We start from the raw sequence: 22,869 nt of genomic DNA on the forward strand, positions 1-22,869 counted from the left end.
GAGTGGAAAGTAGTAGTCATCTTCCTGAATGATACCCTCTGTCCCCAGCTCTGGAAGAATGACAACAGCCACTGCAAGGTTGTCTCATGTATCCCAGCATCAGTGAGGTGGTGAGTCAACAGTGGTCGACTAGGTTGAATGGTGTTGTCAGATTAAGCAGTAATAGCAACACCAACCAGCCTCTGTCCAGTTGTCTCCAGAGATCATCTGTGAGGATGACCAATGCTGTCTCTGTCCCATGACCAGGTTGGAAAACGGATGCATTCTCAAGGAAAGCCTAGAACTGTTCCATATTAGCAATCTATCCCTAATGCTCTCTCAATCACCTTCCCCAGGAACAGAAGATGGAACCGTCTATCAGGTCTAGCAATGGCTTCTTTAAGAGTGGTCTTACCATTGCCTCTTTTAATCCCCTGGGAAAGTCCCTGAATTTAGGGATAGATTGATAATATCTCCCATGGGAACCCATACCATGTCTCCGCTGGCCTTTATTAGCCAAGATGAGCACAGGTTGAAGGGGCATGTGGTATGTTTCACAGCTGCTAGGATCCTGTTCACATCATCTTGGAAGAGATGGCTGAATTGTTTCAATATGGGACTTTAAGATGGCCAGGGGGTCTCCAGTTCGCTAACTGTTATCAAAGTCGGCTGAGAGGTTCTGGCAGAGTGATGCTTGGTGCATGAGGCCCAGTACAAATGACCAGAGTCCCAGTGCTGCCATGGAAAGTCTGTAGTCTATTTAGAGGCAACCTCATCTGCATGGACACTGAAATTCCCCAGAAGCATCAGCCTAGGGAATTCCAAGGCCAAGCCTGAAACCACCTCCGGGATCCTCAGCAGGGTATCAGCTGGAGTATTAGGAAGTCAATATACCAGCCAAATAGCCAAACTCTCTTTGGTGCCCCATACCAGGCCTATTTTATTATTATTATTATTATTATTATTATTATTATTATTATTATTATTATTATTATTATTATTATTATTATTATTATTATTATTATTATTATTATTATTATTATTATTATTATTATTATTATTATTATTATTATTATTATTATTAACATTTGATAACCCGCTCACCCCCAAAGGGCTCTGAGCGGTGTACAAGGGCCACATAGGCCAATAAAACAATATATTATGGATAACCACTATAATATTAAATCTTTAAAATAACAAGGCAGCATCATAAAATCTTAGCTAAAATTACATTAATATGAATTAATATGAATGGCGTCCAGTCCCAAGGCTGGGGGGGGGGGGGTACCCTACTGCCGAAGATGGAACTACAATGCTGGCAGTGCTGGAGATGGCATAATAACAGTATAGGGCGCCTACATAGTCAACACCTGGGATCTTTGGGGTGGGGAGTGTCCTCAAGGAAAAGGACTCCCATATCATCATTGCCACCCCTCCACCCAACCCTTTGTCCAGGACTGAAATCTGGGGGGGGGGGGGGGCGGCAGGGGCTGAGCAGTTCTTTTAGGGTGACTGTTTCACCCTCCCTCACCCAGTTCTCAGTCACACATGCCAGGTCCATTTGGTGCCCTGCAATACAGTCTTGCAGGGTCATGGTCTTATTATTAATGGACTTGGAATTGCACAACATCAGTGTGGGAGAAGGTTTTAACTTTCTAGCCTCACCACCATCATGTTGCAGGGTGGGACAAAGGGTGAAGGAAGACTGCGCTTGACCTGACTTATTCAATTGCACATATTTTTAGGGAAGTGTTCTTAGGATTGCAATCTTCTCCAAATGTTCTCCTAACCCATTTTGCTTTACAACACTTTCAAAAAGATATAGGTTGCAACTCTAAAAATACTTTCCTGGGATTCACAATGTTCCTGGTTACTCCCAATTATTTCCAGGATTTTGGGGACCTATCCCAAAAAATCCCAGATATCATCCAATTATCCAAATATATCCTGAAAATGCTGATAAGGTATTTTTCGGTCATATATTTAGAATGAACAAGTCCAGACACACATCCCTAGTGAGTACTGCGAAAACAGCGGTAGACTCTTTTCGTGGCAGGCAGTAAACTCTTTTAGTACTAGAATGAAGTGTACCTCCAATTTTGATTCAGAAAAAAGCATAGAAAAAAATAATGGAGACTTGCCTGGGGCAGGAAGCGATTAAGTAGAATCCTGATGAGGAATTTCTTTGGTCTTCAAAGCAGCAATTATTGACATTCACCAATAAGGCCAGCTACTTGAAGAACTTCAAGAACTGCCTCACTAACTAAGTCTATGTCCAAGAGCCCTTTTCAGGAGACATAAATCCTTTTTGATGGGCCAGCTGCTTGCAAGGCCACTCAGAAAAGCACATTGTAAGAAAGAAACAAGATGAACTTTAAAGTAATCCTTACTGCAGCTAGCAAGTGTGTTGCACTCTCTAATGGCCCCAGCAAATTGCATTTGCAGGGAGTTCAACTGTGGCAGTTTTCAGACTAGCTCACTTGGGCCTACCAATTCTCCTTTTAGTTTATTATAGAGGTTGACTCACATGGGCCAATGACCTCTAAGTCTACGACTCCCTTAGGCAGCTTCAACAACTAAGTTCAACCACAGCATTTTCTCTCTTCCTTTTCTCTTCTCCCTCTATCCCTTTTAACTTCCACTTTCTTACTGGCAACATCACTGAACTACACACCGTCTGTTTTGTGTCTGGTTTAGGAACTATTTTAAAGGTCTTGTCTGGACTCCTGCCAAAGTGTAAATCTGGCATGCATCAGAGGAAGGCAAGCCAGACTTACATATTGGCAGAGGTCAGAGAAGAATGATCAGAGCAGGAAGAGTGGACAACTCAGTGCTAAGTGCCGTGACAATTCCTTCTGATTCACAATAGTGAAGGCAAACTGAGCATAACAGTGCAATTGTGCAAACACTGTAGTTGTATATAGACATGCACACTTCTATTTCTCAAAGAAGCAACACTAGTTTTCCTGATTATCTGGTTACACCAAATACTCATTTGTCTGCATATGTTAATGTTACACTACAACATAAACTGAAGTTTAGTTAAACGAATGCCCCAATCTTAAAGTGGTACAGTCTGCCACTACGTGGAGAAAGAAAATTTATAGTGGCAACAGATAAACAGCTGTTTCCATCAAGATCCTCTGATCATCTAAACTAGGCATCCCTAACCTTTTAAAGCCTAACACAAGGTGGAGGGCGCAACCACAAAATGGCTGCAACAGGAGGTGGTGTCAACCAAGAAATGTCCAGAAGTCAGGTTATATGAACTTCAGACAGAAATTCTACTTAACAGGCAGAAATTCTACTTGACAGGATGCCATTTGAAATGAACTTATTGTTTAAAATTATTTTCTTGCTTAAAATTATTTTTCATGCTGTGAAGATCTTTATACTGTGGTGGCCAAAGCAATGGTTTTTTAATCTGCACAGCCAGGGACCACTCAGAAGCTCTGTTGGGGCATCACCAAAAGTTTTGGTAGGCACCATAGCGCCACACAGGGAGCCTCTGACTTAAATTGAAACCATTAAAGAAAATGGAGCCTCATGCTGAATTCTGAGCTCTGTCTCCACCTGAACCTCCAGAAATCTTGAATGGCCCCACTAGGGCCTGAAGTTGCTTGCTCTCAATTTTGCTGGCCCCAAAGTACCTTTATTTTATACCGAAACCAGTGGTGGGATTCAGCAGGTTTGCACCACTTTGGCAGAACTGGTTGTTAAAATGGTGCTTGTAAACAATCAGTTGTTAAATTATTTAAATCCCGCCATCGGATCCGGTTGTTAAATTATTTGAATTCCACCACTGACCTAGACTCTCTCCCTTCTATTTCTAACAGATCTGCATTTAGCCTTAATTGTCAAATTTGTATCCTTCCTTCAAGGTGGCCATAGGGGAGGAGGAGAGTCATCGCATTGCTGTAAGAGGTTTGTGAGGTGGGTTAGGTGAAAAGCTAGTGTCTTTTCCAATATCACCCAGCAAGATGAATAGCTGAGTAGTGTTTTGAACTTGGATTTCCCCACATCCCAACATGATGTTTCTACTAACTATACCACATCAAAGTTAATGTTTCACATGCACTTTTCCTCCAGAGCTGCAAAGAACATTGCCCCAATGGCCACAAGCAAGCATGTAAATGAAAGCAGAGAAATAATTATTTTGAAAGAAACCATATGTTTATCCGTTTTGATTACACGGCTTCTATACGCTCACAAACATTTTTTTTGCCAAGTATTTCTTGCGTGGGCTACACAAAGAATTAGAGTAAGCAAACATTGTACACACATCCCCAAACAGAGAGAGAGAGAGAAATAGTAGTAGAGAATGTTTGTTTTGACAAAAACAACTCATTCAGGGTTCCAAATACTGGTCTGTCCTATAATCTGTTTGAGAGACTTGTTCTGAATTCCAAATCCAATGTGTTATGTCTCCAAGTCAGGAGAGAAAAGTGTGTATCCCACCCCTGTGTTCCCTCTGCCTGGTCCCATTTCCTACAAATTGTTTAATTCATCATAATTGAAGACAGGCACAGAGAGTTGCTGCTCCTTTCCCACCTCTTTTCACCATATGCCTCTCTCAGACATTTTTCCCCCTCTGTGCGCATGAAATTGATGAATGCCTCTTTAAGGTCTCATGCCTGCCACCTCGACAGAACACCCTTGTAAATCAGATAAATATCTCAAGGATCCTTATCCTGGGAAAATTGAGATAATTGCACTAAATTGAAGTGCCTCTCTTTTTTTCAGCTGGAGTCTCTTGTAGTAACAGGTGCGCACTGACTGCTAATTCCTCCACAGGAATTTCTCTCTGTCAGAGAGAAGAGCCCCCAAGTAGCAGACCCAAGTCAATCTGCTGAACTGATATTTAGCCAAGATAAATTATCAATCAAGAACCTTTTTATAGCTTTATTCAAGCCTCATTGCAAAAAGGTCACCTTTGCCAGGACCACAGTTAGCACCGACATACTCAAGCCTATAAATATTCTTGCTGGGCAGAAGAGGGTGACGATTAATCAAGATTCTCTTCAGGCAGAGGCAGTGCCCAAAGGACCTCACAGCTGGAATCTATTTGGGCAGTGGGGTAACCAGACACAGAGGAGAATATGGTTGTTTGTTGTTCATTGTATAACTTAATACACTGTTTGTTGTATAACTTAATACATTGTCCAGAAAGGAATTTTGGCCACTTTAGATTAACATTTGTGGTGGGGGAGAAATCACCCTGCCAAAATTTCTTCTTTCATAAACAAAATAACCTGCCCGAAAAATCCCTGCCATAAACAGTTCACATTCACGTTGATTCCTTCAAGGTGCTTCACAGATAGTATAAAGAATTTAAATAAAGTAAGTGAACTATTGAAAAAATACAAAGCAAATGCAGGGTTAGTCTAAAGCAGAATCGAAGTAAAAGTCATATAATGTCTTGGTTGGTCCAAATCAAAGGTGACACAAAACAATATGCGAAGTTTTGAGTTCTCAAAAAAAAAATAGAGTGGGAGGGAAATGTAAGGATCTTGGGCACATGCTAAGCAGCTATGTAAATCTGAAATGAGTCTGAGGGGGAAGGGGCTATCTAGAAATTTAATTTAAAAATATAGGAGCCCTTTCTCTTTTGTTTCCGGACAAACAATGATGGTAGCTAGGCTTGTTTACATAGCCGAGACTCAAAAATTTACCACGTCAAGCAGTGGTGGGATTCGCACCACTGCGGTAGAACCGGTTGTTAAAATAGTGCATGTAAACAACCAGTTGTTAAATTATTTTAATCCTACCATCGGGACCGGTTGTTAAATTACTTGAATCCCACCACTGATGTCAAGGCTCAGGTCCCAAATTATCCTAAATACTACCCCACTGAAAGTTTTTTTTCAGCCACATTCCCTTGCTGATGAGCATCTTGGACTTTTGCTGGTCACTGTGTTTCTCTGACAACCTGTGCTGCGTCAATGATGTGTTGTAGTAAGACGGGTGCCAGGGGACATGGGTGAACTAATAGGCAGTACGCCTCTGCACCAATGTCCTCACTTGAGGGAAGGGAGGAAAAAGAAGGAACCACATGGAGCTGCAGGTGAATGGCAGAAGCAGCAGGGGGCAGCAGGGGGCAGCAGAAGCAGAAGAAGCAGGCGGCAACTGGGGAACAGAATGAGACTTCCAGACTCACCTGCCCACCTTTCTTGCTTGATCACCAGCCTGCTGCCCACACTCTCACTGGTGGTGTTCTCCCTTCCTGATCTGCAGGGGTGGAACAGCCTGCAGGCCACAGCTCACCCACCCATCTGTTTTGCTCAATAGTTGGTCTTCCTGGCCCCTGCCTGCCTTTCCTGGTCAGGGGGGATGGAGGAGGCAAGTGGCCACATGCACCCCCCAAGTGACCGAGGGGAGTGACACCTAGGACTCAAGATACCCCTACCCTGCTCCCTCAAGATATGCCCGTGAGGGGAATGACTGGCCTAAGGTCACACAGCAAGCATCTAAGGCTGAGTGAAAATCTGAAATCCAACACTCTAACTCAGGGGTCCCCAAACTTTTTAAACAGGGGCCCAGTTCACTGTCCCTCAGACTGTTGGAGGGCCAGACTAAAAAAAACTATGAACAAATTCCTATGCACAAATGATTGTAAAATGTTTGATTTCACCTTTCAGCCTTTCTGTCATGGTCTATTTTTAGAACAGTGACCAAAGTATGTCAAGTACAGGGTGGGCTCCAAATATTGTTGGGGAGGCTGTGGAATACCTTCCCCTGTAAAAAAAAGCAGAACTTTCCCAATGAAGCATTACATCTAACCCAGGATCAGGTATCTTCCTGGGTTCTTTCCTCCCTAGCAGCCAGCAAGCGATTTGCCAGCCTGGCTGATGCCAATGGGAGTGAGGCGGAACAGAAAGCCTGAGAGCAACACATGGAGTAGCCGAGAGGGAAGGGTGGAGCAGGCGTTGCCACATGTAAGGTTTCTAACTCTGGGTCAGAAAATTCATGGAGATTTGGGGGTGCAATCTGAGAAAGGCAGGGTTTGGGGTGGGGAGCCCACCGTCCAAAGTAGTCATTTTCTCCAGGAATTGATCTCTGTCACCTGGAGGTCAGCTGTAATTCTGGGACATCTCCAGGCCTCCCCTAGAGGTTGGCTACTCTTACATAGAGGTAGTATCCTAAATATGTCTCCTGCCTGTGATCAGCAATGTTTAGAAAGCAGCAACTCCAGTCACAGAAAAAGAGCAGACCTGTGGGTATTGCCTTGTTGCATAGGCTGGTTGGGGAGAAAGGAGCCCAGGAGCCCAAGGGAGCCGATCTGGCAGACCCCGAAGGCTGCGGGTATATCCAGAGCTCTGTTTTCCCTCCAGCAGACCCAACAGCCACGGAGACCCGTTCACCGCCTACCAGCCGGTCCCACAGGGTGGGGGGTGGGGATCACCCTGTTTGCTTTCAGCTGGCCTTGTTGGCAGGGGCAGAGGTGGGTAGCCCCATTCTCGGGTTGTGGGGGGCCTGAAGGCAGACAAGCGACTGCAAGCACAACAACCCAGTGGGAAACCCTCCTGTGCCGCCAGACCCGCGCCCCATATCAATGGCCGTTGGGGCCAGTTCCTCCTCTCCCTCGAGCCCCCACTGCACATGAATGGAGCCATTGCCGCCATGCCTGGCGGGCCGGATAAATGCCTTCAGGGGGCCACATTTGGCCCCCGGGCCGTAGTTTGGGGACCCCTGCTCTAACTACATCACCTGATGCCTGAAACAATAAAGACCAGGCTCCAGTTAAGAAGCTGAGGGGAGGGTGTTTTATCTGATGCCTGAAACAAAGAAACACAGTTACCAGTTAAGAAGTTGACTCTAGAGCATTTCAAATTTGAGAAACTACTACTGAGAAGGCCTCTTTCAAAGAGCCTTCACATCATCTAAGGGCCAAACTAGACTTGATGTTTGTCCTTCTTGGGGAATGTTTTTATTTTTATTATTTTTTAAATTTTATTTGGCTTAATATCCCACCCTTTTCTAGCCCAAAGACCAGACTGAGGCCAGCTAGCAATATTCTAGACAACAGATACAATATATATAACAATAAAATCATACATAAAACATTTATACTTATGAAACACATTGTAATAATAGTTCAGCAATAAACATCTACAATTCTTATAAATTTCTATGGGCCAACATATGTTCAATTAAAAGTTAAATTAAACTGCCAACTAAAAGTTAAATTTCATTTATAATCTAAAAACCCTTCCCTTTCATCCCTGTACTACTTTCATCCCTGTACTACTTTGAGCCATATCAAAAGGGAAGGAGGGTAGGGAACAGGTGAATTTGGTAGGCCAGCTAGTTGGAAAACCATTGCTAACTCAATCAAAGGCCCAATGGAACAGCCCCATCTCACCAGTTCTGCGGAACTGAACTAGGTCCTGCATGGCCTGGGTCTCAGCTGACAGAGTTCCATTAGGCCAGTGCCAAAGAAGAAAATGCTCAATTTGAGGCTAGCCAGATGTTTTTGGGTCCATGGACCACCAGAAGACCACTGCCAGGGGAACATAATGCCTTCTGTGGGCAGTATGGGAGAGACTGTCCTGCACATATGACAGTCCCAGACCAAAACCTTGAACACGATCCAGAATTCAATTGGTAACCAATGCACCTGGTGAAGCACAGGTTGAATATGTGCTCTTATGGGAGTCCCTGAAAGGACCCTTACCACTGGGTGTGGACCAGTTGCAGTTTCCAGAGCAGTTTCAATGGTAGACCGTGTAGAGAAAGTTACAGTAGTCTAATTCCCTCCCTTTGGAGACTATATAGAGGATTAAACCCATGCTATCTATGGGAAACTGATACAAAATAATGAAAATAATAAAGGCTTCTGTGGGGGCATGACAGTCAGAAAAGTAAAGAAAGCACTGAAGGGGAGCAGATGTCCTTCCATCAACTGACCCTCCCCTTTTCTTTGACCCAAGGGAGAAAGAGAAGAGAAAAAATGAAAAGAGAAAGCCATCACCCCAGTACTTCTGATATTCTGCTGAACACACAAGCAAATGGGGAATGTCACAGGGAACGAAAGTGAATGATGATGCAATCCATATAGGATGATTATTTCTCGGAGTGTTTTCCAGGCAACACCTGGGGTCCCAGAAAGAGACAACAAATGCGATTTTATAAGTGTAACCTGTACAAAGAAGAGGAAACCATCATAAACTTTCACAAGAGAGGGCAGCTTTCAGATAAGCAAAGCCAGATTACTGTGTCCCTTCAACACCTAAACACTCAGGTGCCCCCAGAGGCCTGAAAACCAAAGTATGCTTCCGATACACAAACATAACAGCTTCTCTCTCTGCCACAGCATAACAATCCCAAACCTACAATGATTGATCTTCATAAACCAGAAGGCAATGCTAGACGCTGCCATGTCACTGTCCATAGCAGAGGCATGCACCAACTTTAAGAATCCATATGCTCAGTCTCAAACTGACTGTGCTAATTCAGATCTTAAACCACTCCAAAAAGAACTCAAATAGATTTGCCCTGTTCCTTATTTCAAGAAAATATTCCAATCAGAAAAACATCCAGAGAGGCAACTGGGCTTTTGGCTGACAGAAAAAGATGGGGGGAGATGAGGAAATGACAGAAAAACTGAGGCCGTTTCCGCACGGCCATTGAGGCGCCGTGAAACCTCCGCGCCCGGCAGAATTCTGCGGTGTGGAAGAGCTTGTTAGCAATGCAGCGGGCATGCGGATGGCCTGGCCTCTGGAGAGCCACGACGGAGCAGCGAAGCGGCTCGCGTGGAGCCGCCTCTTCCCCTTCCCTTTCCCATGTACCTCTTTCGTTAATGCGCCGTCCTCGCGGGCCTCCTCAGCCCTGCACCCACACTGCCCTCCGACCTCCAGGGGTGGGAGGACAGTGAGGAGACAGGAGAAACCAACTTGGGGTTGGCGTAGAACGATATGTTATGGGAAGAAACAGCGCTGTTTCCCGCATACTTCCCCTTCCCTTTTCCATGTACCTCGTTATGCGTAGTCCTGCGGGCCTCCTCCAGCCCTTACGCTGCTATCCGACCTCCAGGGGTTGGAGGACGGCGGAGACTTAGGAGGGACGAAACCAGCAGGATAGCGCGTTTATAGGTACATGGGAAAGAAGAAGAGGAAGCTAGCTTATGTTCCCGGTAGTGCCCGGTTCGCGCAGCATCGCCGGGCGACGCTTTCCCCTCAACAACAACCCTTTAAAGGGGGAGGGGGAGAGCAGTCAGGTCGGCGCTGCTGCGTTGCAGCAGTGCCGCCTGTGCGAACGGCGGCCTGGGGGCGGCGTTTTTACCGCCCCCAGGCCGTCGTTTTTGGCCCGTGCGGAAAGGGCCTCAATGAATTCTTTGTTGCTCTTTCTCTGTGGAAAATTTGGACCATGTACCTACACCAAAACCAGAGGTGGGGGTTTTTTTGAGGGGAGGGTGGCTGAAGAACTGAATCAAATTAGAGTGATAAGGTTTTAAGACTATGGCAAATGAAAACTAGAAAGCCTCCAAGTCCACATGGCATGCACCTGAAGGTTCTTAAAGGACTTAAATGTGAAACTAACCAGTGTGATCAACTAACCAGTATCTGCAACTTGGACAAATCCCTTCTGAATAAAGTGGGGCTTACTTCTGAGTAGACTTGCTTAGAATTGCTCCCCTATGTCATCCAGAGTCCACATTAATAAAAGTTAATTACAGCATACTTTTCAGATATGGTCAGTGGTGGAATTCAGTAGGTTCATACCACTTCGGCAGAACCAGTTGTTAAAATGGTGCTTGTAAACAACCAGTTGTTAAATTATTTGAATTCCACCACCCGGAACCAGTTGTTAAATTATTTGAATCCCACCACTGGATATCTCCCATACTTTCTATAAACCTAGGAAGACTGAGCAAACCAGAAGTGTAAAGCATGGTAGGTCTTCTCCACCAAAAGATAAAAGGAGAAATGTATATTAATCTGCCACATGCTAGTCCTTTTTTTATTGCTGCTCGGATCCAAGTGCCTATCTAGTTCTGACCCCACCCCCCACCCCCATTCCAATGCAAAAATAAAAATGTAAAAACCTGCCCTCACGACTTTGCTGGTTATTGAGGAGCGGCACATAGAGTTACAACAAGGGCTATGTAAATTTTCTTACAGAGCTTCCTGGGCGATTGTGCCTAGCCTCTCCTGTTGGAGCAGAGCAGGAGAATCCAGGCTGAGTTCCATGCAAGCTCACACACTCACACACGCACAAAAGAATGGAAAAGAGAAAGAGAGAACAGAGGAGAATGCCAAAGGACAAAAAGGAGACTTCTCCCCAACTCCAGTCATGGGCTCAAACTGCAAGACAATCAAAGGGAGCCGGGATAAGTCCTCCACAGAGGTTCCCTGTGTGGTTGGGGAGAAAGTGGGGAAGATGCAGCTGACAGAGGTATTGGAGAAGTCAGGCATGGGAACAGATGATGCAGTTTGCAAAAGGCAAGTATTGCTGATAGTAGTTTGATGCACTATGAATTCTCTTGTATCAAAGCAATATGTTTTATAACACAGAGAATAATGGTTTTGACAAAGTCAGCACTTAAAAATGAATGTTAATTATATTCATTCAGGACTATTTTCTGTGGAAGCATACTATTTTCTCAACTGCCACACCACAAGTGACTGCACTTTAATCTTTCAACAGAACAGTATAGCAACCAATAAAATTGGACCATACAAAAATCAGTTATAAGCAGCATATGATTTTTTAAGTTATGTTATCTGAGTTTCCATATTGTATGATAAAAGCTGAAGGGAAGACAACGGTATTGCAAGGTTAACCCAAGTTGAGTTTTTTTATCCCAAAAGTAGACTTCAAACATGATAATTATTTAAGGACCTAAAACCATGTCCACCCAAAAAGCATTTCTTTGGTTGCTATCATTCAAAGAAGCAAAGTTTAATATGGAACTACTTGATGGAGCCAAATATGTTTTTGCCTCTCCTTTGTGATTCAAGAACAATCTGTACAGAACTTCCAGTCCCTGGGACTTGTTTCAGATCAGAGCAATGCTATTGCACCAAGTTCAAGTCTGGAACTTCCTCCCAGAATGCATCAACAAACTTATCTGCCATGAAATGACACAAGGTGACATTTCCATAGTTCTGAGCACAGAGAAGCAGCTTGACAATGTTTTGACTCTCCCTTTTTTCCTGTAAGAAACTCCCACACGGCACTTTGTAATCCAGTTTAGCTCCAAAATGCAGATCTTTGGCTGTGCAGCTAAGCAGCATGGCAGGCATGAAGCACTGTCACTCAAACTCAGTCATAACACATCACAGAAGAATTATGATGGATTTGCAAGGAAAGGAAAGAAGAGAACCATAAGAATAAGCAGAAGCAATTAGAGGATGAAATTACAGAAGACAAAAGTGTGTGTGTGTGTGTGTGAGAGAGAGAGAGAGAGAGAGAGAGAGAGAGAGAGAGAGAGAGATACCCCATGTGGTAATCACATTTCAAACCTGAAAAGGTTTACTAAAAATCCGAACTTAAAATGCTGTTCAGAAAACTAGACAGAGAAGGATTCACTTTTAATGGGGATAGGTGCCTTCCAATTTGAATCTGCCTCTCCCCTTCTACAAAGGTAGCAGAAGGAAAGAAGCTGGCCTGGACTTCCTATGTGCAAACTTCCAGATCCAATCATAGCCTTCTTTCTAACCACCTGCGCCCCACCAGGAAGAAGAGAGTCCTTTCCTTTTTTTTCCCCTAGATTAGGGCCATACTACAGATTGTTGTACCACATAGCACTCATGCACAAGTGGATTTTCTTGAGAGGCTGAACAACACTGGAAGTGAATAATTGCTAATTGTGTGAAGCGGTTGAGAAATGTGGAAGAAAGCAAGAAAGTAAATCAAAACATGACTCCATGTCACTGCATTATATTGAATCTGTCAATGGGTCTATCAAGGTCAGTACTCAGACTGTCAGCAATTCTCCAGGGTCTCAGTTGTCGGTCCTTCACATCACTTACTACCTGATCCTTTCAACTGGAGATGTCAGAGAAAACACCTGGGTCCTGAACTGCAACATGGATGCTCTGCCACTGAGCCACAAGTCCTTCCTAAATGATGTACCTGTTACATTTACACATGACTTGGAGGAGACATTAGAATAAATGGCTTGAAATATCTATATATTTCCATGCAAGCCTACATCCACCATCCCTTGGATGAGAAATCACCCTATCCTGCATTCTGAACATTACTATGAGTTCCTTGAGGAAAGATAAGAAAGCAAATAAGATAGGAAAGTGAATTTAAAGAGCACGGTTCCATTATAATATATGGGGAATCTCAACAGGGCTTGGGGGGAGTGGTGCTAAAGATAAAGGCACCAAATTTGCACATAGCAGCTGGTGACTCTCCTTACATAAACCCCTGAATTTGGTAAAGATTGGGTCAAATGGTCCAATTTTATTGGCCCCCATTTTTTTCTTCCATTTGGGGGCAAATAAAATTGGACTACCAGGCCCAATCTTTACCAAACTTGAAGGTCCATGTAAAGAAAAGGCAGGTTCAGTGGTTCTTCAGATAATTAAAGAGCTTTAAGCAGCTCTTTGACGGAGGCTGAACATTTTTGGCTTTTTTGAATAATACTTTTTCGGCCTGTGCTGGTTTGGGTTATTCAAATGCACACCCCTTGCACAGATTCCACCACCAAGGTTCAAAGAGGATCCCAACTGTGGCCACATATGGGCTTTAAGTTACCTGTAGAAAAGAAGGAACAAAGGCTTAGTGCAGCCAAGAAAGCCAATGCAATTCTGACTTGCATCAATTAGAGTATAGTATCTAGATCTAGGGAAGCAATTGCACCACTCTATTCTGCATTGGTCAGACCTCACCTGGAATACTGTGTTCAGTTCTGGGCACCACAATTTAAGAAGGATATTGACAAACTGGAACGTGTCCAGAGGAAAGCAACCAAAATGATAAAAGGTCTGGAATCCATGCCCTACTAAGAGGGACTTGGGGATGTTTAGACTGGAGAAGTGAAGGTTAAGGGGGGACATGATAGCTATGTTTAAATGTTTGAAGGGATGTCATGTCGAAGAGGGAGCAAGCTTGTTTTCTGCTTATTGCTGCTCCAGAGACAAGGACATGAAATAATGGATTCAAGGTGCAGGAAAAGAGATTCCACCTAAACACTAGGAAGAACTTTGTCACGGCTGTTCAACAGTGGAATTCACTGCCTCAGAGAGTGGTGGAGTTGTCTTCTTTGGGGGGGGGGGGTTAAACAGAGGCTGGATGATCATGTCAGGAGTGCTTTGAATGTGTATTCCTGCATGGCAGGGGGTTGAAGTTGATGGCCCTTGAGGTCTCTTCCAATTCTTTGATTCTATGAAAAACAATTGGTTAGCCACTGTATAAAATAGAATGCTGAACTAGATGGGTACCAAAGTCATAGTTTGCCTAGGGCTTCAAAAAACGTCGGGCCAGTCTAGGATGGGTCACCATATCAAGTAAATTTTGACCCACATTGCATACTTAGGAGGTTGTTGGAAGCTTTTGCGTGCATGTATTTTTTAAAAAATCATACATATGGGCAGATTCCAGGAGAAAGACTGGAAAGAGAAGAGGAGGAATAGCAAAAGCCACCCCTCTTTGGGTCTGAGCCTGGAAGACCGTCAGCCCAACTGCACATGCTCAAGAACCCAGTCGTGACTCAGTGGGTTAATGTGACAATTCATTTCTGACAGCGTGTCAATACAAAGCAATTTAAGAGTGCATGAAAAATCGACCCAACAGTAACAGGCAATTTCTCTGCTCTGCTGGTTAGATGGAAGTAGGGTCCAACGAGGCTGGAGTCTCTGAGCGAGCTCACTTCAGCTATGCCTGGTGCCTGCTATCTCATAGAATCACAAAGGACCCCTTGCTAAGCAACAAGCACGCTTGGTGGGGTGAAAGGACTAGGAAGTAAGTTCAAATGAAAAGAAGGCATTTGTAAACTGGCTTTTGCTATTCCTCCTCTTCACTTTCCAGCAAGCTTATGATTTCTTTAAAGTATCATTTGGAAAACATGACATACCAAGGTTTTTTCCCCCCTCAGTTAAAACTGAGAGTCACACTTCATTCCTATAGCTAAAACATATGCACTATTGCCTCTACCTGTACTTCTGAATCAATTACTGAAATCATGCTAAGTCAGAAAAATACCAACAACCTATCATTCTAGCAGAGGAATGGTCCAGGGCAAGTCTCTCCTGACAAGAAGTTTTATATAATTGTGTCCCACATAGAGGATGGGGCACCCAAAGCAGCATCTCTTTGGGGTGATATTAATTTAGGGAGATCTTACATAAAGTGTCCTGATGCCAAGTCAGTTGGTGCACTAAAGGCTATTTTTGTTTGTGGTATGCTATAATGCCATCGTCATTCACTCTAGCAAATGTGTATTATGAAAATGAGGACCACGCTAAATCAATAACAGTTTCAGCTGCTTCTCACAAGCTACCCTCTGGAACTTGGTCTAAATGAGATTGAGCTGTTGTAAGAATGTTCATAATCCTTTTGGAAGGAGGGAGCCAACCCAGCTATGTGCCATTGAATCCATAATGGCAGCTGAGCCCCCTGTATAAAAGGAGATAAGCAAAATAACCAAGCTTGTTAGTTTCACTGTTGGGGCGGGGGCTTCAAAGTTTCACACATTACGCAATTTTCTGCAAATATGGGAACAGAAAAAAGCCCGCAGAATTTGAGAAATGTCTTAGTCTGAGGATAAGGGCGACCTTACTTTCTAAAATATATTTACTATAAATAAAATGTATCACCATTGTGTGTGGCTTGCTTAGAGAAGAAATAAAATAGAACCATGGATATTCATCATAAGGGTTCCTTCTGCTCTCAGGTAAGGAGGACATCTTGAATCTGGGTTATTCCCACTAGTGGTTCAGGGAAGCTGGGCTAACTTAATCATTTCCTACTATAACCCACATGGGAAACCCTAGAGCTCAATTTGAGTACTTCCTGAGCTAGTTCAATAACAAGGATATAAGACACATATAACCTTAACAAGAACATTAACAAGAACTGGTAGAAAACTGTTATAACATAGAAAAGTGTTGGGTAACAGGAAAGAACTGTTTTAGGAAAGGTTGGGTGTTTAGGGAAGGTTTAGGGAAGCTGACTTCCTTTGTCATGTTGCACAAGTCAGAGAATACTTCGGCATTTTTTGTTATTGTTGGTTTGTTCTCTTTGTATTTTACTATTTTTATGAGCTGGTAGTCTTCTCCAATGAAGAGAAGGACTGGTTGTTTCTCTACTATGAGTTCCTCCTAGGAGGAAAACTTCCCCTGCTCTCTCTCTCTCTCTTTATTCAGTAATGAGGATAGAGTCTCATTGCCTACACAGTGGCTGGGGCCAGTGTATGAGGCCTTTCTGGTTGTTTTTGTGGGCCACTGACTCACTCACAAGAATCTTTCCTATTAAGTATTAGCCTATCCCTCCGTGGGCCTGAATCTTGCCATAGATATCTGTGGGTAGAACTTTCTGGAGAGTAAATGGGGGAATGATGGGGGAAGAACATGCTTCAACATGCTCTTCCCCAAGGTCCTTTTTAACAACCTCCATTAATTCCGAGGAGAGCGATGGCTGCCTGCCCCAGTCTTAGCAGAGGGGTGGTGGCCCTTTTGCTGCTCTGATGCAGTGGCAGCTGGGTCAAAGGAGTGGCCTCTGGAGGAGTGGGCTCACCATCATAGCTGCTTTGGGTTCTGCATGCTACCCTCTGGCTGCTGGGGACAGCCCCATCAGGTCTGCGTTCTCTTCTGAGGAAAACTCATTGCCGGTGAGTTGCTCCCAGGCCTCAAAGTTCTCCATGAGAGGGGAACAAAAGGAGGGAGGAGTGTGAGAGAGCAGTCCCAAGCGTACAAAGAGTCAAAATGGCTCTGGGGAGTTGAAAGGATACTTCTTTTAGCTGTACCAAGGAACAATTTGGAAACAAAGTTTTTGTCATTAGCGAGGAAAATAAGCATCACTGCTAAGGAGAGCTGTAGGGTTTCCCATGCAGGAGACAGGAAATGACAGTTAGCCCTGCCTGCCTAAACAGCAGGTGGGAATAACCTAGATTCAAGATGCCCTCCTCTTCAGGGTGAGAAAGGAACATATACATACATGATGCAAGGTCAGAACATTGGTCTATCAAGATTGGTATTGTCAATTCAGATTGGTGGAAGCTTTCCAAGGTCTCAGACAGAGGTCTTTCCATCACCTACAGAGGTCTTTACATCACCTACTACCTGAGTATTTCACTGGAGATGCTAAGGTTTGAACCCAGGGCCTCCCGCATTAAAGGAGATGCTCTGTCACTGAGCTACTAACCCCCCTCTCCTCGAACATGGAAAAAGATGGTGAAATCTTGGATAAATGTAATAGCAATCAATATTAAATTGTTGCTCAATGGCATTATAACGCATAGAAGACAAAAAGCTTTTAGCAGAAAGTAAGAACTGAAGTTACGATTCTTGAACAACAAACTATAAATATAGTTTATGATGGAACAGTCCTGTTATAATACTTTTTTGACAATACTTAAATTGATCTATTTGTTTATTAAAATATTTATATCCCATCTTTCACAGTGGCTTGCAATCAGCATGTAACAAGCAGGCCGGCACAAAACCTTTAAACCATCATAATCCATAAACCCATGAACAGCCATCAGAGTCATATTTATCTCTCTCCCTGTGCCTGCCATCCTGAATAGAAGCTTCAGCCTCCATCAAAAGCCAAATAAGGTCGCTTTGCAATATATCCAAAAGCACGCCAGCCTGGATTCTCTACCTTCTTCTTGGAGGACGTTTTAAAGAACAAGGGCCAAAGCTGAAAATAACTTTGCTCAAACTGCAGCAAACTGCACTTATAGGAATGGACAACCAGGGAAGATCTAAAAACATCTAAGATGGTGCACAGGGGCATGCTAGGAGAGAAAGCCCTTCAAAATCATGCATCTCAGATTGTGAACAGCTTTACAAGTCAAGAGTTAGCACTTTGAATTGAACCCAGAAACATGGAGATAAACAATAAACTTGTCTGAAAATAAGAGTGATAAGATCATATCTATAGGCTCTAGTAGCCAAAAGGGGAAACAGCTGTTTTCAGTGCTTGCAACTGTTTCTGGGTTCTCTTCCAGGGCTTATCGGTGTATCAGGTTCTATGGATTTCCAGCATTCATTTTAAAAAGCCTCTAGCCTCTTTCACTGCAGAGATATAAAAGGAAAGGCATATCTCTACAATGAAAAATATTTTCTTTTTTAAATTGAATTGGGACTATCAGATAATCTGATACACATATTGCTGTAACTTTATATAATGATATTCAATTGCTGATTAAAACAGTGAAAGCTGCCATGCAGAAACCTTATTGCCACTACACTGTATTGGCAGCTGCAGCAGCAACAAGGAAGCCTTCACCAAATGACGGGTGGCACAAATCATAAGTTGGAGAAAATGGCAGGCACGAGCTGTGGCAAAAACGGAAGTGAGAGACAGTGGCTGAGGGAGGGAAAAAGAACCACTTTCCCTGCCAACACTTTTTTGGTCTGTACTATATGGACAAAAACAGCCAAAACAGTTCTTTTAAAAATGTCTGCAAGATGTTTTATTTGTGCAGTGGCATAGGAGGTTAAGAGCTCGTGTATCTAATCTGGAGGAACCGGGTTTGATTCCCAGCTCTGCCGCCTGAGCTTTGGAGGCTTATCTGGGGAATTCAGATTAGCCTGTGCACTCCCTCACACACCAGCTGGGTGACCTTGGGCTAGTCACAGCTTCTCGGAGTTCTCTCAGCTGCACCTACCTCACAGGGTGTTTATTGTGGGGGGGGGGGCGGGGAAGGGCAAGGAGATTGTAAGCCCCTTTGAGTCTCCTGCAGGAGAGAAAGGGAGAATATAAATCCAAACTCTTTTTCCTCTTCCTCTGCTTCTTCCTCTTCTTCTTCCTCTTCCTCTTCCTCTTCCTCGCAGAAAGGACCACAGTCCGTATCCCAAAGCCAAACTTCAAGCCTAGTTTAAAAGCCTGAACAAACAATTCAATGTTGTGTTTCCATTAGGTCTAAAAATTAACTATCATATGAACAATTTTAGAATTAAATAATGTATTGGCAGAGGCCAATTAATTACTTGTCACAAAGCACTGGAAACATACTTTGTTGCATTTGAGACATTTGTGGCTTATAAAAATACAGAACAGACCTAGGAATAAGTTGCAATGTGTACTATATAGTTGTTTCAGGAATGAATTGGAATGAATGAATTGCAATATGTTGGAAGATACTGGTAGACAATTCTAGGTTTTCCAGTAATTTCACTACATTATTGCTTAATCAAGTTGGGTAAAAATCAGTATAAAAGTATCTCCATGAGTTAGATGAAGTCACCAAGTCACCATTTCAAATGCCCCACATGGTTGTCTTAAACACAGGGAGAGAAACATATCAAGCAGCAATTAGAAGCATAGCAGAAAAGTTCTCCAGCACTCTATCTTTTTTGTATTTGTTGCTGGTTCAAAGTATGGTTTGTGAAACTTGCAAAACAAATTAACAATGTGGGCTTCAGAATCCAGGGCTATTTGTTTTCATGTTTCCAGCAGCAAGCAAAGGAGACAAGCCTTTTCCCAGAGGATCTGTGAATTTCTCACTAAGATACCCCAACACAGATAAAAAGGGAGAATGCAGAGCTGGAATACCAATGAGGAACAGCTTAATTCCTCCCTACATACCAGACCACATTAAGAATCTTCTCACAGGGTGCAGTTCATGGTGGTCCTTCTTACTTATCGGAGATGAATCTGTACATTTTTAGTAGCTGTCTGAATGCTAGGCAATTTAATGGAGGGGGCGGGCTACCCAGGGCTCTGAAACACATGGTCATAGCAGACAAACCCAATAATGAAGTGATTCTGCCACAAGACAGCAAAAAGCTGAAAAATTACTCTAATAGCTATTGGTTTAAGGAAGACTACATATTCTTGTCTACATATCTTAAGAACTTGCAAGGGATTAAGGCAGCTGGCAGGGAGATGGTTTCAATCAGAGATACCATGGGAAGAAAAGAGATTGATCCTCTCACCCTGTTCTTCTGCTCCCAACTCTGCCCCCTCCCTCCATGATTTTTTTTCAAAATCCATCAGGATTTTGCAACATGTATCTCCAGGCAATATCTCCATGCCTAGAAAATCCATGAAAGTGTCAAACATCTTTCTCACTCCTCATGATCTTCCCAAGCATCAATTACTAAAAAAGGACTACATCAACACTTACATCTCAGCACAGATCTACAACTGAAAACTAAATGTTTGAATCCTTGTAAAGAACATGGGAAACTAAGATCCAGCTAATCCTTGCAAGAATGGTGTTACCTTGATGTCATACCAACTCTTTAAGACTATCTAAAATATTAGTGAACTGCTTTTAATAGTCAAAGCAACTTACAATATGTATCTTGAGATACCATCACAAAATACACTCAAGTTATAAAATGCTAATGTGACTGAGGTAAACACAGCTGGTTATCAGTGCAATTCTAAGTAGAGCTTTACCCCTCTAAGCCAAATGAAGTCAATATATATCTTTTTTTCAAAGATGTATAATTATAAAAGCAGATCTTTAAAAAAAGAAAAAAGAAAAGGAGAAAAATACAACACATGGATTAAGGTTGCCCAAGGAAATCTGAACAACCTAGAGGCAACATAGTTTTGAGATCTGATACTCAAAAAATATAAACAGAAAATAAAAGCATCATGAAGAAGGAGGAAGGGAGGAGGAGGAGGAGGAGGAGGAGGAGGAGTTTGGAATTATATCCTGCCTTTCTCTCTTGTAAGGAGACTCAAGGCAGCTTACAGGCTCCTTACCCTTCCTCTCCCCACAACAGATACCTTGTGAGGTAGATGGGGCTGAGAGAGTTCTGAGACAACTGTGACTAGCCCAAGATCACTCAGCAGAAATGTAGGAGTGGGGAAACAAATCCGGTTGACCAGATAAGCATTCACAGCTCATGTGGAGGAGTAGGGGATCAAACCTGGTTCTCCAGATTAGAATCTATTGCTCTTAATCAGTATACCACACTAGTAAAACAATAGGACACCTCAGTGAACACAGCGAAGGTGCAAGGCTCAAGCAGATGGGAATTCCAAAGGCATGGCACCACAGAGAAGGCCCTAACATCAACTGCAAGGTTGGGATTTGTTGTATTTCTTTGGTGTGATTATTATATCACCCTTAATATTAAATGCAGAGTTTCACAAATAAAGAGACAGAGGCTTACTGAAGAATAAAGTTTACTAGCTATAAAAGAAGGGGAGGGTAAACTTGGAAACAAGTAAATATCTTTCTAACTAGCTAGCTCATTGGCTAGCTCCTGCTTGCCATCACATGGCTAATAATCTACTAAAGAGCATGTGCAAAGAGAGAACAAAGAATATATACCTATATCCTATGTGTGGACCCACATGCATCTCATGCCGGGTCTTATTGACCAATAGGAGTCAATTACCTGGTCACTGACTTCTGACCTCACTGATTAATTAGCATGCACAACATTAACTCCTTCGTTACTGGATTGTGTGATTGTCATTTGCCAAATACCAACAGGATTCCTGGAAAAGAGTCTCCCTGAAGATCTTCAAAGGTAGGCAGGTTTTGTCAAAGCTTTTCACTGCCGGAATCCCCAGGAAAACCCATAACATCCATGGGCATCTGTGGCTGGCATCTTCAGAAGATCCTCTGAAGATGCCAGCCACAGATGCAAGTGAAACGTCAGGGGAAAATACTACTGAAACATGGCCATACAACCCAGAAAACCCACAACATCCATAGCCAGGTTTGTATGAAAGCAGACAGTTTTTCAGGTCTACCATCTCTCCTAGAATTCACTGCAGCTCAGCTCCAGCTGCTTACTCCCCTCCAGTTAGATACAAGAAACTAAGAAGTTGTAGGACAAACCCCTTCAGGAACCATGCCACATCCCCATGTGCTAATAACTAGAAATCAATAAAACCATCACTGACTTTGAAGCATCAGCAAGGCATACTAATATGCAGAATTTTAAAATCCTTAGTGGGGGCCCATCATACAAAGTGCACATTTCTGCATCTTTGGGAATTGTATCTCTTTTGGTTATACCTTAGCATCTAGGAAAGATTTCCAGTCTCTTTAGCCAGCACCCATAAATTAATGAAAAGGTTGGTGTCGATCTGCAGATTAGTAGAGGCAAGAGCAGAAAGGAAAATGTTGAATAGCCCAAGCAGTCTGGTTCCCAAATTCAGGATGGATTACCTAACAGGTTTATCATGTTAGCAATGCAGGAAGCCATAGTTTTTTATTCCCAATTATCTTTATCTTCCTCCTCATCTGCACATTTAACACTATAAGAAAAAAAGTGCTACCACCCTTCAGTCAATCTTCATTCTTCTAAATTTAAAAAAAAGAGGAGATGGGATATGCTCCATATGAGTTGGAAAATCAGAAGCTATTCTTCTCAAAAATAAATCTGTTTGTGTTTAGTCTAGGGCATCCTAAGGGACTGAAAGAGCAGGAAATGCTGACAATATGCTATCAATATGGCAATTATAGAACAGGAACAGTGGCAAATGCTTCCCCATGACTCTCAAATAGCTGCTGGAAGACTTAAGATAGACAGACGCATACACAAAGCAGGAACTGATGGTTGGTGTCTGGTGATGCAAAGAACTATTTACAAGCAGGAGCAAAAAGTAGTTTGTGGGATGGGTAAATTTATTCTTTTAAACATGAAGAGGGACAATTAAAATATTGTTTGGAAGTTGTCACAAATCGTACAAGTTCCTTAGAAATAGATAACCAAAGCCCAACCTATCACAAACTGCACAATGCTCAAAGATCTTGAACTCAAAGAACTGGAAGATTCTGAAAGCATAAGAACA

Source organism: Sphaerodactylus townsendi, linkage group LG03 (genome assembly GCF_021028975.2).
Source record: "Sphaerodactylus townsendi isolate TG3544 linkage group LG03, MPM_Stown_v2.3, whole genome shotgun sequence".
Taxonomy (NCBI): domain Eukaryota; kingdom Metazoa; phylum Chordata; class Lepidosauria; order Squamata; family Sphaerodactylidae; genus Sphaerodactylus; species Sphaerodactylus townsendi.